Source organism: Aegilops tauschii, chromosome 1 (genome assembly GCF_002575655.3).
Source record: "Aegilops tauschii subsp. strangulata cultivar AL8/78 chromosome 1, Aet v6.0, whole genome shotgun sequence".
In the NCBI taxonomy this organism is placed as follows: domain Eukaryota; kingdom Viridiplantae; phylum Streptophyta; class Magnoliopsida; order Poales; family Poaceae; genus Aegilops; species Aegilops tauschii.
The window spans coordinates 430027013-430031110 of record NC_053035.3 but is presented as its reverse complement, the minus strand read 5'-3'; the positions used below and the strand labels follow the sequence as shown (position 1 = coordinate 430031110).

General features: G+C 50.9%; 1 long non-coding RNA gene across 1 annotated transcript; it reads right to left on the bottom strand.

Annotated features, from left to right (window-relative positions):
• Positions 1 to 1200: 1200 nt before the first annotated feature.
• Positions 1201 to 2957, bottom strand: LOC120968391 (uncharacterized). Its single transcript, XR_005762834.3, has 3 exons — positions 2914 to 2957; positions 2554 to 2613; positions 1201 to 1376 (listed from the first exon to the last, which is right to left on the bottom strand). It is a non-coding gene; the product is annotated as an uncharacterized lncRNA (long non-coding RNA).
• Between the last annotated feature and the right edge of the window lie 1141 nt (positions 2958 to 4098).

The window sequence follows — 4098 nt, the reverse complement described above, 5'->3', positions numbered from 1 at the left end:
ATGACGTCGCTTTGAATGGTGTGTACGGAACGCAAAAAAGTCTGGAGTTGTAATAAGTTTAAATAAAATGAAGTGCCAATGTAACAGATGAGTTCTCGTCAGAAACCCTGATACTTCGAAAGAGATTGTCCAGTTTGTACACGAAGTGCGTCCAGTTTTTGTCGTAACACAAGAAGTCTGGAGTTGTAATAAGTTATTAAAGATAAAAAGAGGCACAATGCTCGTTAATTAGCTTCAAGCCTTTCGGAATAGTGAAACTGCACTGCACATAGCTCCGTGCAGTCTACACTATTCCTCAAGGCTTAAAGCTAAGCAACGTGCAGATGAGCATTGCGCCTCTCCTTCATCGTCTCTGCACTCAAGGCTTATAAACCGCTCCTAGTGCCTCTCTCTTCGAGAGGTGGGACTAAAAAATAGCTTACTAAGAAACTATAGTACCGGTTCATGGCACGAACCGGTACTAAAGGTGCCCGTGGGGCCCCAGCCTGACCACAGCCTGACGCAGCCTCATTACTACCGGTTTGTGACACGAACCGGTACTAAAGGTTGCTCACGAACCGGTACTAATGATCTCCGCCCACCTAGCCGTTGGAACCGGCACTAATGGACACATTAGTGCCGGCTCAAAATCAAACCGGCACTAATGTGCTTCACATTTAACCCTTTTTCTACTAGTGGTAGCTTAGTATAACTATTCAGGAATGTTCTGTAATTAAGTAAACTCCTAGCGGAGAAAACTCCTAGTAGGAATGTTCTGTAAAATAACAAACCCATCCAAACCGAGTAAAGGCAAATAGCTTGGAAAGCAACCTTCTCGTAAAGGGAGAATGAATCTACACTGTGTTGAGCCTAAAACCTCATCATGCTCAGGGAATCGCTTCCGGGCACCTCCGAGCACGACCCATTGTGCATTATCTCTCTCGAGTATGAATGGAATGGCAACGGACACCGGGAGGCAACCACAACCAACAGATCTACATACAAACAACTCACAGCCAAAATCCTGCCACCCACAAAATATAACCTAAAATTAGCCCACTCACACATAAAAAGCTAGAAAGCACCCAACACAAACAAAAGTTAGAAATGGTAAGTTTGACTTCTGCTGCTTGTGCATCCAAAGAACATAAAACAAGAAGTTCTTATATCCCACGCCAAGCAAGGAACCAAGGATATGCAAGTGCTGAAAGTATTACTATGCACATAATCTTGCCACCACTCAAAGGCTGCTACCAAATTGATATTGTCGATAATAAAACAATTAAAAGCATCTTCCCAGAAGCGACATGAGACAGATGCTGAAGATTCGCACTCACCTAAGATGAACCGTAGCATGCATACATATGCTCCATTCAAATCCTTCAAAGGCTCCAATTCTGCACAGACCAAGATGAAAAGGTCCAAATCAGCTCACCCACATCACCAATATAGCATCAGACAATAAACTTCCAGCAATCATTCATGTGATTCATCTTTTCCAAACCACTAATCACACAAAAGTTCATGAAAGTATGGGAACACCACCATCTTGACATCCATCACTAACATGTCCTCATCTATCAAAACTAAATGGAGGCGAAACAATAATCAACTCAATACACAAAAATTTACTAATGTCGAGGGATTGAACCATAGCATGGAGTGGAGAAGAAGTTTGGGAGGAGGGAGGAGGGACCTGGGCGACGACGTCTGGGTCGCCCTTGAAGGAGGCGGCAACGGTTCTTGGCGCGCAGGATCTAGTTGAAGGAGGCGCCGGCGACGAGTCGTCCGCGCGCGAGGCCGCCAGGCCCCATGAGGCAGAGAGCCCGCGGAGGAGGGAGACGCCGGCGCCGGCGCCGTGGAGGGAGAGGGCCATGAGCCCCACGAGGCAGGGGCCTGCAGAGTAGGGAGCCGCCGGCGCGGGCGCCGCTGAGGGAGAGGCCCGTGGCCATTTCCTCTCTGGCTGCTCGCGCTCGCGCTTGCCTGGTAGGAGCACCGAGAGGGCGGGGAGGAGGAGAAGATGCGACGGCGCGAGGGCGAGCGGAGGCGGCGGCGAGGGAGAGCGGAGGCGGTGGCAAGGGCGAGCGGAGGCGGCGGCGGCGGCGTGGGGAGCAGGCGAGCAGGCGGCGGCGGCGGCGTGGGGAGTAGGCGGCGGCGCGCGAGCGTGGGAGTGAGCCGGCTAGGGTTATCTCCACGGGAGCCGCCCCTTTTATACCCTTGTGCACGAAATGACCAAAATACCCTCAACGGGGCAATGAATTAACCTTCGGTGGCACAAACGAGAGGGAACTATTCATTGTAGCAGTGTCCGTTTTCGATCCGGCGGCCTAGATCATCTGGGAGGGAGATCCGACGGACTTCTGCTGCTTGTGCATCCAAAGAACATAAAACAAGAAGTTCTTATATCCCACGCCAAGCAAGGAACCAAGGATATGCAAGTGCTGAAAGTATTACTATGCACATAATCTTGCCACCACTCAAAGGCTGCTACCAAATTGATATCGTCGGTAATAAAACAATTAAAAGCATCTTTCCGGAAGAGACATGAGATAGATGCTGAAGATTCGCACTCACCTAAGATGAACCGTAGCATGCATACATATGCTCCATTCAAATCCTTCAAAGGCTCCAATTCTGCACAGACCAAGATGAAAAGGTCCAAATCAGCTCACCCACATCACCAATATAGCATCAGACAATATACTTCCAGCAATCATTCATGTGATTCATCTTTTCCAAACCACTAATCACACAAAAGTTCATGAAAGTATGGGTACACCACCATCCCGACATCCATCACTAACATGTCCTCATCTATCAAAAAATAAATGGAGGCGAAACAATAATCAACTAAAAACACAGAAATTTACTAATGTAGAGGGATTGAAGCACATCATGGAGTGGAGGAGAAGTTTGGGAGGAGGGAGGAGGGACCTGGGCGACGGCGTCTGGGTCGTCCTTGCAGGAGGCGGCAACGGTTCTTGGCGCGCAGGATCTAGTTGAAGGAGGCGCCGGCGACGAGTCGTCCGCGCGCGAGGCCGCCAGGACCCACGAGGCAGAGAGCCTGCGGAGGAGGGAGCCGCCGGCGCCGGCGCCGCGGAGGGAGAGGGCCATGGGACCCATGAGGCAGGGGCCTGTAGAGTAGGGAGCCGCCGGCGCCGGCGCCGCTGAGGGAGAAGCCCGTGGCCATTCCTCTCTGGCTACTCGCGCTCGCGCTTGCCTGGTAGGAGCACCGAGAGGGCGGGGAGGAGGAGAAGATGCGACGGCGCGAGGGCGAGCAGAGGCGGCGGCGAGGGCGAGCGGAGGCGGCGGCGAGGGCGAGCGGAGGCGGAGGCGAGGGCGAGCGGAGGCGGCGGCGGCGTGGGGAGCAGGCGAGCAGGCGGCGGCGGCGGCGTGGGGAGCAGGCGGCAGCGCGCGAGCGTGGGAGTGAGCCGGCTAGGGTTATCTCCATGGGAGCCACAACTTTTATACCCCTGTGCGCAAAATGACCAAAATACCCTCAACGGGGCACAAAATTAACCCGCGGTGGCACAAACGAGAGGTAACTATTCATTGTAGAAGTGTCCCTTTTTGATCCGGCGGCCCAGATCGTCCGGGAGGGAGATCCGACGGACTTCTGCTGCTTGTGCATCCAAAGAACATAAAACAAGAAGTTCTTATATCCCACGCCAAGCAAGGAACCAAGGATATGCAAGTGCTGAAAGTATTACTATGCACAAAATCTTACCACCACTCAAAGGCTGCTACCAAATTGATATCGTCGATAATAAAACAATTAAAAGCATCTTCCCAGAAGCGACAGGAGACAGATGCTGAAGATTCGCACTCCTGAGATGAACCGTAGCATGCATACATATGCTCCATTCAAATCCTTCAAAGGCCCCACTTCTGCACAGACAAAGATGAAAAGGTCCAAATCAGCTCACCCACATCACCAATATAGCATCAGACAATATACTTCCAGCAATCATTCATGTGATTCATCTTTTCCAAACTACTAATCACACAAAAGTTCATGAAAGTATGGGTACACCACCATCCCGACATCCATCACTAACATGTCCTCATCTATCAAAAATAAATGGAGGCGAAACAATAATCAACTAAAAACACAGAAAT